The following is a 12,053-nucleotide window of genomic DNA, read 5'->3' as shown; positions in this document are numbered from 1 at the left end:
TAAACAACCAGCATCCTGGAGGCATCCTCCTCACCATCATCACATGAAGGGGAGCTGAGTTTTTAAATCCTGCCCACTCCTGAAAGATGTGCAGATCTCCACCTACAAAACACACTGTTTTGCACAATGCGCATTCAAGAAATACACACGTGTAGGTGATACCAGAAGTCATACCTCAGTTAAAGAGCTTCAGAACTTCCCAGTCACAGAGCAATGAATGTAAACCTGGTCCTTCCACCCTTTCTGGGGGGAAAATCAACAACAACAACAAAGATACACCCTCAATCACTACAACAAATTTTATCTTAATCACCAAATAATGCAGAGCCACTCAGGTTCAGGTTACCACCCTGCCTGCAGTTTCATACTGCAGAACCAAGGCCCACGTTCCTGGGAGTTCAACGCTGCAGGTGATTCGTTCTGCCTTCAGCTGGATAGCTTCCACAGTGCACTTGGGAACTTAGACCGCTTTCAACAGAAAGCAAACAAAAAAGAAAGCCAACCAGCAAGATAAAAGGATCGATCTGCTTTCCACAAATCGCCGCATTTCGGTTTGCTGCATTGCCAGCAGGAAGCTCATTCCTTCTGGGGTTCTGATTTGCCTCTCTTTGCAAACGATTTTTAGCACAATGCAACCTTACTGAGGTGCGTTTTCCCAAACTGCAGGAGGAACACCAACCATATTAATGCACATTCTTTACTTTAAACCACCAGAGGTGAACAACAACATGTTCATACATAAGACGGGAGCGACTGGGGCTTCACAATCCTTCTGCCTGTGCCATTTTTTTGTGTGATGGCTTCAGAAGGAATAGAGTGCAAATATCCCCAGTTTGTAAGGGATCATTTCTAAGCCACAGTTCAAGCCCAAATTATTCTGTATTTCAACCCAAATTACACTTAAAGGTAATACTGTATGACTCAAAACAAGAGAAAATGATAGGAACTAATTACACAAGCCCTACAAAATAAAATAAATCACACCTTAGGAACAAAAGCAGGAGAAAAATGCTACACTGATAAGAAAAGCATGTCCTTGCTCATTCTTTACTCAAACAACACTAGGAGCCACTAGACGGTAATTGATTAGGGCAGGATGCGGGAGGTGGGAAGAAACCATTCTCACTGCTCACTGTTTTAGAGAAAAAGCTGCAGAGCATTGCGGGGCAGGACTAAACAAGATGCTTCCAGATGCTTTTATTTCTTAATCCACCCTCCCAGTAAACAACAGCTCCTTGCAAAGATTCAATTCAATGACAACAGATAACTTTATCTGGCACATAGCATACCTTATCTCTGCTAACTAAATTAACACTGAAAACAGGGGAGAGAGATTGTTTCTTTTCCAGACACACAGGCAGCATGTAATCCCAATAATCCAAATTCCTGCAAGGCAGGATCCTTCTCTTTGTTTACCCTTGTTCTCTTTTCTTTAGTGAGTTAATCCGTTACCTAATTTATCGTGGAATCATCTTTAATTGTTAATAATGGAAAGACTCGGGACTCCGCTGCTGAGCTTACACAGCTCTCTCCTATCCTTGCCCCAGCTGAATTTCTGCCTGGTGTCAGGTCACAGAAGACAAAGTCCATTTTTTTTTCTACAACTATCCACCAAAGGCAAAGTCTGAACAAAAACATACTACCACGTAAGGGAGGAAAAAGCCCACAGCAACCAGGAACGAGAAGGGGAAGAAAGAAATGGGAAAAAAGTAATTACTCAAGTAGGAACTTGAGGAGGAAAATGCTTTTGGTTAATAGATACAGAAAAGCCCTCTGTCCAAATGGAGATTGTTTAAAACCACAGCATTGTGGAATGAAAAGAATACGGAAGCACAGTAGCTTTGCAGGTTTCTTCTCTATGCTGTCCCACAGATAAACCTGCACTGACTGCAGGTTTATGACTGAAGGAAAGCAGCAGTCTGGCTTCATAGGCTACAAGCACCCAGACTCCCGTTGCTTAAAAAGGACGCAGAAGTTTGATACCTCCATCTCTGACCCTGAGTAAAAGAGCTCCTGGGCTCTCAAGATGTATTTTTAGCAGCGTCACATAAAAGGAAAGCATGACGCCTTTCTTTTGAAGAGGCACAGTCAAACAAAAGCTGAGTACCAGATATAGCTTTACAGGTAAAACTGAGATGGAAACTACTGCTCTTCTCAGGAAACTGAAGCAAGGTCTTCAACTCAGCAGAAACCAGTAAGTTTGAAAGTTTTGTTCTATTTATTTTTTGACTTAAAAGTAGAGGACTATGAAGTCGGAACACCTCCAACAGGACGCACAACAAAGAAACTGAAGATAAACTGAACTGTGATAAAGATTATTTTTCTAACACGCGTTCTATAAATGAAGATATTAACCTTGGATGCACTTCATCTTACATTTCTTTGAATTCATCACCATATTAGATGGCCCACTGTGGAAAAACATGAAAGGAAGGCCCCAGTTACAACACTTCCCAACAGCTGACCAGAAGGAAAGTTCTGTGGCAGGTTGTGCTCCAGCTCCCTTGCAACTGGGTGGTCTCACTGCAGCTATTGCTTATCCCTGACCAAATGCTCTTCCACTGTTACATCTCTGAGGGACTGCAGGGTGCTCCCCACCTAAAGAACTTCTACAAGGAGAGAACATAACTTGTTTCATCAAGCACTTTTTGTCAGCATCTTCGCTGAATACACAGTCCCCTTACAGATGTTCAGCTAATACTTGAATGAAACATTCACTGTCTCAGCGCAATTAGATCTCAGGACAGGGAAAAGCTGCAGTGTTGAATATGAGCATATGGCATCAATTTTTAGGTCATAAAAAGCCCAAAGCACTGGGAGAAAAGCAGTCATCGACTATCTAGTTTAGACAGAGTAAAAGTCTTCTACTTCCTATATAAAGGTATAATTTTTTCTCTCCGAGTCTGAGCTCTGACCTGCCAAAATTCTCCTTCTCTGGACCAGTTTCACTGAAACGTACAGCAAGTTCTGTGCACTACGTGCTTTCAGCAAGGGAAATGGACAGATGACACATTTAGGCATGGCATCAAGTCTTTTTCCACAGGAATGTGACCATTAGATATGTCATATGCATATATAAACGTATGCATATAAATAAAGTGCGGCAGCACTAATATTGCAATGTCATCGTATCAGAGATGTCAGCCAGGTAGCACTGTAAAGCCCCCATGGTTCAACTCAAATCTTCAGTGCCGGCTCAGCATGCAGAGCTCAGCAGACTCAAGTGAAGGGGACAGCCAGGGACTCCGGTTTAGAGCAAGAGCTCTAATCTGCCTTATGGGAGCAGCCTGAGGACCTATGGAAAAATGTTTGTTTAACAGTCATTTATCTCAACTATAAATGGAAACAGAACTGACAGAGTCCCACAACAACAGCTTGTCCTGGACAATAACAGGATACTTGCATTAACGGAATGGAGCTCTATTTAGGAAGCAAAAAGAAGAAAGAAAAAAATCAAAAACAAGTGACTATAGCAAAATGAAGTGTAACAAACAAAGGTGCCCTTCAAATGCCTTGCTGAAAGCATCGATAGAGGATATGCTGGCCTCCAAAGAAAGGAAGTGTTAATGGCTGAGGAAACATTGGTATGTGCGTAACTTTTATTTAAGCTCATTTCATTTGGACCCTCTGCCAGGTTGCTTTACATTAAAGCAGCTCTTGTATCAGATTTCCAGTCCAGTGTAATATAACTAGATGTGAAGGGAACCTGATGGAAACTTGTCCTTCAGCTATAGAAGTTTTCTATGTCACCCTGCACAAGGCAAGTACAGGTGCAGTGTTTTGACTGTCTGTTCAACAAGATGCCAACAGTCACCCAGCAGATGACTGGCTAAGCCACAGTTTAAGAGCAGAAAAGCCTACCACAATGTTTCCATGATTTCTCCTACCTCTTCTTATACTGTGGATAAACCCCAACGTAGGGTAAATCTGCTCAAAGAACTTCCATGAAAGTCCAGCAGAACAGTTGCAATGAAAGGCCTTCCCTGTACCTCTTAATGAAGACCTCAGAGTGATACCGAAAATCATACCTTACGATTCAGATGTGAGGCTTTTCTTTCTTCTCCAAACTCTTTCAACAACTCAAACTAGCATGAGCCATGCACGCAACAACATGTAACCAAGGCCTGCAATATTCTAGTCCTACGTAATACCACAGTTCTCTTTGGGAATCACTGCCATGTTTTGGATTCTCGAGTCATGGCATCCAACAGGCTGTACCAAGAGAAAAAATAAAGAGCCACAAGCACCAGACTCGCATGATACTATGATGATATGATACCAGGGAAGGACCAGCAAGCTAAACCAAGGTGAGACAGTCCTGCGGTGCCTGAGAACTGCCAGAAACACGTGCAAAGCAACCAGAGATCAGTTTAGAATGAAGCCTGAGCCTTCCTACAGCTCAGATAAGAATGTCTCTTCCACTGATCCCATCAGCTAAAAAAATACCCTTACAAGGAAGTCTGACGGTGAGGTGACTGTCACTTTACAGAAGCTTGGAACAAATCAGTCTACCCATAAATAACAGCAATAGACAGAAGACCTACTTTACCACAGAGCACTAAAAATGAATAAATAAGAGTGCCCAAAGAATAATTTTTACATGAACACTTAAGAGGCAAGGACTGAAATTCTACTTTAACGGAAATAAAACCCACACAAAAGCGTGGAGGAGCACAGATCCTTTAGTTGAAACTCACAGCCATGTATTTGGAGTTTTATTCCTCTGTGAGTTAAAGTAGAAGGCAATATCTGAAATGAAACCTACGTGCAACACCAAAAAAATTCAGCTTTTCCTTAAAGATTCCTTCACCATAAAAGACAAACAACTACAGAAGAAGAGATGTTAGATCAGATCACGGAGAAAACTTCAAGTAATCAGAAATTAAAGGAAGTCTGCTCTTGTGAAATATGGGAATATTAAGAAACCGTATTTCCTAGGAACTGATTTACAGGGAAAAAGAAAGCAAAGGCACCAACACACTGATGAAACCAAAGCCCAGAACCATGACTCCTGCAGGGCCTGATGTAACATTTTACCTTCCTGGCAGCAGCCCACCTCCAGGTGATTCAGATGCATTTAACAACTTATGGTCCTACATACAGCATTCTCGGCATCTCCAAGCTATGTCACATGTGCCAGTTCACTCAGCTTCACATCTTCCACCAGTTAATACAGAATGGACAGCAGAAACCCAGCTCGAATACAAATGCAAAAAGAGGGGGAAAAAATGACATTAACTTCCTCATGGAAAAGCCAAAGTTAAACCGGGCATCTTCACTGCTCCTCCACAGCGCATTCGCTGACCCTATGGATCAGAGCAGCTCACAGCTCAGCTGCATGCCAGGAACCATGCTGAGAAAAGGGGAACCTGAAACACGCATCGATCCATTTGTTCCAGTCAGGTATTAAAATCTATTCTGCTAAGCTGGTACGCTGTGTCTAGGTCCAACTCTGAAAACAAATCACAAAGATAATTACGGGTGTCTGACCACAGGCCAGAGTAAACTGACCCCATAATAGAGACCACAAGCTTGGCTAAAAGCCATCAGTGGCACAGAACAGCTGAGTTGTACTTCAGAGTTCAAAGACCTTTCCTAGCACTTCCAAACCAGAAAGTCCTCCGAAAAGATTTTGGCACCCTACTTTGTCTGGAAAGGGAGAAAGGAATCTTTGCAAAGAATCCTTTTGATAAGCCTAAAGGATATCAGCTTCACTGAGTAAACTGGAACGGCTGGGAAGAACCACCTCCTTGCTGGACAAATTCAAAGTCTAAAGGTTTGTCACGTGGAATAACAGTTAAAGACTGTTAATGAATAATAAAACGTGTATGCATTTTCTCCATCAAAAGACTGCCTAAACTGACAGAAGAATTCAAGGTATTCACACAAGACGAGCTTACCTAACACGTGTACCAACACTCACTGGGAACACTGTAGCTACGGGAGTCTTAGTGATTCATTTACTACTGCAGAGCCCAGGGTTTGTACACACCACCAAGGTAAACAAACCCACCTACCGACTCTCTTCCTTCCTCCTGAGCTCCAACCAGCACAATTAAGTACAATCTGATGATGGCTTTATATAAGAAAAGCGTTCTGTTTGTCTGATGGACGTAAGAGGAGGCGGTGGAAACCACAGTTAGACACTTAAGATTCCCTCTCTCAGAAACGCTGCTGTCCTCTGACCCCAGAACAGCTGCCGACACAAACACAACAGCTACAACTCTGCGTTTTGTAGATGCTGGACTTCATAAAGCAGAGCTGGAACTCCGGCACGGTGCAGAAAATACGCATACGGAGACGTTTCCTGTAAACCCTTTAGCGCAGTGATTTTAAGAGCAGCATCGCTGCCAACACGCTAAAAGCTTTCATTTTCACTTTCCGCCCCAAGCTGGCCTAGTTCACACGCCATTAAAATAAAACGTTTTCGCATATTTCTCAAAGTTTCGAGTAGAAACATTTCGATGTTTACAGCTAAATAATGGCAGAGCTCGGAAGCCACGCAGCAGCAGCGCCGCCGCCCCGCGCACAGCTGAGTGCCGCGCAGCGGGCGAGCCCAGAGCACACGCTTCACTTCGCTCTGAAGGTCGAGCCGAAAAGCCTTCCTACCGAATTGAACAACAACAACAAAACCCTCATCCGACAGTGAAATACAGGAGAAAATGTGCTGGTTTTGTTGTTTGGTTTTCTTTTTCCTAAAAACTTCTTTTTTTCTTAACTCTTAAGGAAAAAATAACAGATAATTTACACGGTGAGTTTGTGAGCTGGCTTTTCCACTCTGCGAGACCCGTTTCCCAACCTTTGCCTTTCACATATAACGCCGTCCTCGACGACAAAGGCGATGAAGCATCCCTCCATCCATCCCTCCATCGCTCCCAGCCCGCACACAAACGGCGTCCGTCGCGCTGCTGGCGGGCACGCTCACGGCCAGCGACCACGAGGGCACGAAGGCTACGAGGGCCGCCACCCCCCGCCCAGCCGCAGCTCTCCCTCTCCCCCGCTCCCGCAGCACACGGGACACAGAGCAGCGCCAGCGCCGCGGGGAGACCCGGGCACGGGAACACCCGGCCCGACACCGCCCACCGCCACCACTCCGCCTCCGCACAGGGAAGCCCCAGACGCCGGGACCCGCCGCGCCGGCTCGGGACGCGCAGCCGAGGGAGGCAGCGCCGGACCGGGCCTCCCACGTATCCCGCGAGCGGAGGCGCAGCGTCCCGGGCGGCCGCACGTCGTTACCCACCCGGCGGGGAGCGCGGGCCGGGCCCCCCTCCTCTTCTCCTTCCTCCTCCTCGGGGCGGGCCGGGCTCCTCGCCCCGCCCGGGGGGGAACCGAGGGGAGACAATGGGCGCGATGACTTCACCCGGCAGCAATGCGAGGAGCCGCTGCCGCCCCCCGCCCTCAGACGCCCCTCGGCCGCCGCTCCCCGGCCGCTCCCCGCCCGACCCCTCGCCCCGCCGGGCTCGGGCCCCCGCCCACGGGCGGCCCCGGCTCGGAAGCTCCGCTCCACCTTCCCCCTCCGCCGCGCTCGGGGCGGCGGCTGCCGGCCCCGGCAGGAGGCCCGAGGGGAGGCCGCCCACCCGCCGCAGGGCTCCCCGCACCCCTCGCCCCGACCCCCGGTACCTGCGAGGCGGCGGCGGGCGGGAGAGAGGGAGGGAGGAAGCGGCGCCGCTCCGCCCGCCGGGTCCGGCCCCACGCAGGAAGCGGCCGTGTGTGTGTGTGAGAGTGTGTGAGTGTGTGCGGCGCGGAGGGGCGGTGCTGCCCGCGGAGGAGGCGGCCCCGGCGGTTTCCCGACGCGCTGAGCTCAGCCGCACGGCGCCTCCCCCGGCCGCTGTTGGGCGGGACCGGCGCGCAGCGGGGCGGCCTTGCCGGGCCCGGGCTGAGGGGAGTCGAGCCCAAGGAGGGGTCGGGGCCGAGGCTGCCCCCGGGCTGCTCGCCTGGGCGGTGAGCTCCGCAGCGGAGCGGTATAGGAGTGCTGGGAGAAGAGCGGAGCGCTGAGGCGTTTGGTTGGATCGGCTTGGGTTCCGATTGACCTGCTAGAAGGGCGCGGCCCTGATCTCGTGCCCTAGCGCAGCCTGGGAGCCCCTTCTCGCCATCAGGAGAGCCCCAGCCCGGCTGTTCGGTCAGCTATTCGGTCAGCCTTCTGTCTCCTTTTGCTGTGACCTTCACAGCTTCTCCTCAGGACTCCCCATCCCTGCAGGAACGCCGTGACTGCCTGCCTTTTCCCTTTAGCTGGGCTGCACTTCTGGGCCAGCCCCTAACTCCCCTCTGTGCCCTCTGCCGCACAGGAAGAGTTAGCTGTGTACATTGCTACTACAGTGGTCTTAAGCCTTGTGCCTTTTTCACCCTCTGATTAATCATTCATACTTCGGAGTGAATGCACTGCCCACAACCAGGCTTTGCCCCACGTTCACAGATGCACAGTGGTGCTCCTATGAAGAAGAGATAGGTCCGTTACCCAGCCTGTATTTAACATGCACGTGTTGCAAAACAGATGACATGTACAATCATTTTCCTGTGGAGCTGTAGCATACAGTCTGTTACAGGCTTGCACGTATATGTAGCCTTTCTCTTGTGCATAGCTCTAAGCCAGCAGGACTGCTCCCAGTGCACAAAACTAAGCATGGATACAGGTCTTTCCATGCTGAGATGCTTAATCTGTATGACAGAACAGGCAGTTGCAGCAAGCAGGGAAGGGAAGTGGAAAATGAGGGTAACAGCAATAAAATTACACTGGAATTTTGTTATGTTGTCCACAGACCACGCAGTTCCTTCTTTGTTTCCTAGCTAAATAGGTGAGTTTCTGAGGCTCCTGCACTGCAGACATGCACACGTCATTTCAGGTTCATCTATAGTGCCCTTGTATGTGGCTGGACAACATATGCAGAAAATTATGATGTATAACCTTGCAGGGAAATGTCTTGGATGCTTTCTTATGTATTAGATGTGGTGCACAGAAATACAGGAGAGAAGTGAGGTTGGTGTGAGGGGAGAAAATGCAAAAGCGAGAGTGAAGATGAATGAGTGTCAGAGGATGAAGAGGGGGACAGCACACAGAACAGCCTGATAAGTGAACACATTTTGAGTGGAACCAGAACAGCAAACCATTTTACCAACTCATATGTGCAGCTGTCAGTTGCAATAAAACAAAGAGCAGCAAGAAGAAAAGCAAAGTAATGCAGTATGTGTTGGTATCTACATGTCTGGAGGGATTCAGCCAATCAGTAACAATATTCCAAGGTCTCTTGGCTAATGGTGGAGAACAGGAGAGCAGTGGAGGCCAGGTTTTTAAGTTCTGCATTGGGAGTCGGAGTGGTGGCTGCGGCAGTCTGATGGTTTCCCCTGTAAACTGATGAGGGACAAAAGAGAAAGCTCTATCCAGCTGCCTCCTAAGAGCCACGCAGCAGAGAGCCTGCAGCTACGTAGGTGCCTTTTGACAGAAGCATTCAAAACAGTCAATTAGCAAAATGCAGAAAGCACAGGGAGGAAAGAGAGCCATTTCTGCACAAGCGGCACACTAAAATAAATGATAGAGGTTTGTTTTGATCTGTAAGGAGGATATGTTTATTTTCTTCTTTGCTTCCTTATTATTTGCGCAGAGCAGGATGACAAAGAGATACTGAGGAAAAGCAGGGACTGCCCAGACCCTTCTGCAAAGAGGAAATACCTCATGTGCAGTATATTTTGTCAAGTATACAAGGATTATGAAAACACACAAACCTGTCTTTCCAATCCATGTTCTGGGGGACATCTCAGATTGAAACCTTCTGTCTAGATAGAGGAGTATTTAATTCCGCTGCTGGCAGAAAGGTACAAAGTGCTGTATCAGAATACAAACATCCAAACAAAGCATCTGGTGTGTCCTAAAGAGATGTAAGCACGCACAGCACACTGTCAGATGTGGAATGGCCAAGATCATAGCAGCGCAAACAGAGGTGAGAAAGAAAAGTGCTTCTTCCCTTAGTGATGGGGAATGGAGAATGGAATTGATGTGGATAACCTTCCCCTGTTTTGGTATATTCTTCTCATTGCCCATGCTTGTGTGGACCGCAGGTCTCAGCATAGAGTCAGTACTTACATGTGCAGCAGTGGTATCTCATAGGAAAGGGTACTGTGCCTTGGGATGGAACATGAAATGTTTATGTTCAAGTCTTTTAGCTCGTTTGGAAGAGCTTCAAACACGGTGGATAAATGATTCCATCCCTCTGATCCCACACCTATCTCTCAGAAATCTCATGACTGTTCAGCCTTCTTAAACAGAAAGTCTCCAAAGCCAAGCTCTTTTTCTTTTCTGAAGGTAATTTTGTATTTCCTACAGCCTTTGCCATCATCTGGTCTCCATTCCATCATTTCTAATGGAAAAATAAAAAAGAGATATCCTCAACCTTTCCTCTTCTGCCACACACACTTGTGTCTCTGAACTTTCTCACATCTTGTTCTGAAGAATACTCTTTGTTTGGGAATTCACTGCTTTCCTACATCTACCAGCTCAACTCTCCCACCAAAAACGTATTTTCTGTAGAGTTTATCTTCAGCATCCTTCATCCTACAAATCCATCTCTCAGTATTGCCTCATTAACGGCCGCGTTTGTATTGAAAAGCGTGGCAGAAAATTGATGTGGCAGCAGGAGCAAGTGGCATGAGGCAGGCAGAGAACTGCTTGGATCAATTTTGCTACTGGAGAAAATCTAGTGTAAAAACACACCGTGACTTGCACCTGAAGAAGAGAGGACAAAACCTCTTGACCAACTGAAACATCTCTGTTATCCATAGGGAGCAAAATATGTCTCTAGACCAGGCATGAAAAAATGTGCAACAATGAATATCAACACATAACTGATAAATATATTCTTATATATCTTTATAACCAAGCTACAAATTGCACAAGGACAAGGAGTAGGTGTAGAATTCTGTCAGGTTTCTATTTAATCTCTGCGAAATCATTTACCACACACTGATTATCATCAATTGTATTGAGTGGAATAGGTTAAATACAACATACCATGGGAGAAATCCCAGTTAGGATTTTTGTCAAGTGTAATTAACCTGAAGATAAAATGAAAGGATGTTTAAACTCAGGATACCTATGATAAGTATTATAAACGCTTAGGAGAACGGATTAGTATCAAATAGAGCAAGATGAGGTAGATGCTCTCATTGATCCGAGCTACAGAATGGCTGAGTACCAGTAAATAACGTGCAGGCTGAGAACTTCCAAATTCTCAGCATGTCATAAAACATTAAAGATGAATCATGCTGCTAGAACAGGGGATTTTCTTGTCCATCTGGTTCTTTTTCTGGCCTTAAGTTGTGCCAGGTGAAGTTCGGGTTGGATACTGGGAACAATTTCTTCTCAGGAGTGGTGAGGCAGTGGCTCAGGCTGCCCAGGGAGGTGGTGGAGTCACCGTCCCTGGAGGTGTTCGAGAGGTGTAGAGATGTGGCGCTGAGAACGTGGTCAATGGGCATGGTAGGGTTGGGTTGGGGTTGGACTTGGTGATCCTGGTGGTCTTTTCCAACCGTAATGATTCTATCATTCTATGATTCTAAGGCTTCTGTGGCCACTTCAAACATCAGCTATCTCACAGTTTCATCATCTGATTGAATCAGTTCTTGTAGTAGTCAATAAAGAAAAAACAAGGGTAGAAAATGCAAGATACCTCCAACTACAGGCCTCAGAACATGCCTGCTCCAAGAAAGAAAATCTGCTTTAAAGTAATTTAAGAATTAAAATAGAGACACTTTATTGTCCTAGGGCTTGATACTGCATTATCTGCTATGGTTGCTTCTACTGACTGCAAGGAGCTCTGAGTAAGAGCACAAGCTGGAGCCCAGTGAGTGAAGAATTCCATTGCAGAGGGAGACCTTGGTTTCTGAAGTTCCATCTCAGTAAATACTCAGTAAGTTCTTTAGAGGCAGGTCTCCTCCTTAAAAGAGAGGGGATAGAATGATCGAGAGAAATCTGGTTGCCACATTCTAAAACATTGCTCCTAAACACACATCAGCTGTCACTTAACTTGCAAGGCTCCATAAGCCTGCAGATGACTCATTTCATAGAA

At 46.7% G+C, this 12,053-nt stretch overlaps 1 protein-coding gene across 4 annotated transcripts in view; it reads right to left on the bottom strand.

The window, feature by feature from the left end:
- RNF19A (ring finger protein 19A, RBR E3 ubiquitin protein ligase) overlaps positions 1–7,885 on the bottom strand; it is a 54,710-nt gene extending 46,825 nt beyond the window's left edge. Inside the window, exon 1 of one of the 4 annotated variants that reach the window (XM_072329932.1) lies at positions 7,621–7,885. The gene's annotated coding sequence lies outside the window, so the exon portion shown is untranslated. Of the gene's footprint in view, positions 1–6,748; positions 6,958–7,240; positions 7,286–7,620 lie in introns of those variants that run through there. The other 3 variants (XM_072329935.1, XM_072329933.1, XM_072329934.1) reach the window with 3 other exon arrangements.
- Between the last annotated feature and the right edge of the window lie 4,168 nt (positions 7,886–12,053).

This window comes from Excalfactoria chinensis, chromosome 2 (genome assembly GCF_039878825.1).
Source record: "Excalfactoria chinensis isolate bCotChi1 chromosome 2, bCotChi1.hap2, whole genome shotgun sequence".
NCBI classification, from domain to species: domain Eukaryota; kingdom Metazoa; phylum Chordata; class Aves; order Galliformes; family Phasianidae; genus Excalfactoria; species Excalfactoria chinensis.
The sequence above is the reverse complement of the archived record's forward strand: the minus strand, read 5'-3'. Positions and strand labels throughout refer to the sequence as shown.